Source organism: Arachis ipaensis, chromosome B10 (genome assembly GCF_000816755.2).
Source record: "Arachis ipaensis cultivar K30076 chromosome B10, Araip1.1, whole genome shotgun sequence".
Classification (NCBI taxonomy): Eukaryota; Viridiplantae; Streptophyta; class Magnoliopsida; order Fabales; family Fabaceae; genus Arachis; species Arachis ipaensis.
The window spans coordinates 119,196,556-119,197,428 of record NC_029794.2 but is presented as its reverse complement, the minus strand read 5'-3'; positions in this window follow the sequence as shown (position 1 = coordinate 119,197,428).

The following is an 873-nucleotide window of genomic DNA, read 5'->3' as shown; positions in this document are numbered from 1 at the left end:
ATTACATGATCATTAGTAGTTAGTAACTTTGTCTTAAAGTTATGAATGTCCTATGAATTCATCACCTCTCTTAAATGAAAAATGTTTTAATTCAAAAGAACAAGAAGTACATGAGTTTCGAATTTATCCTTGAACTTAGCTTAATTATATTGATGTGGTGACAATGCTTCTTGTTTTTTGAATGTATGCTTGAACAGTGCATATGTCTTTTGAAGTTGTTGTTTAAGAATGTTAAATACGTTAGCTCTTGAAAGAATGATGACTAGGAGACATGTTATTTGATAATCTGAAAAATCATAAAAATGATTCTTGAAGCAAGAAAAAGCAGCAAAGAACAAAGCTTGCAGAAAAAAAAATATAGGCAAAAAAAAATAGAAAAGAAAAAGCAAGCAGAAAAAGCCAAAAGCTCTTAAAACTAAGAGGCAAGAGCAAAAAGCCAATAACCCTTAAAACCAAAAGGCAAGGGCAAATAAAAAGGATCCCAAGGATTTGAGCATCAGTGGATAGGAGGGCCTAAAGGAATAAAATCCTGGCCTAAGCGGCTAAACCAAGCTGTCCCTAACCATGTGCTTGTGGCGTGTAGGTATCAAGTGAAAACTTGAGACTGAGCGGTTAAAAAGCAAGCAAAAAGCTCTTAAAACTAAGAGGCAAGAGCAAAAAGCCAATAACCCTTAAAACCAAAAGGCAAGGGCAAATAAAAAGGATCCCAAGGATTTGAGCATCAGTGGATAGGAGGGCCTAAAGGAATAAAATCCTTAAAATCCTGGCTAGCAAAGCTAATCTGAAAAGGTTCACCCAATTATGTGTCTGTGGCATTTATGTATCCGGTGGTAATACTGGAAAACAAAGTGCTTAGGGCTTAGGGCAAGACTC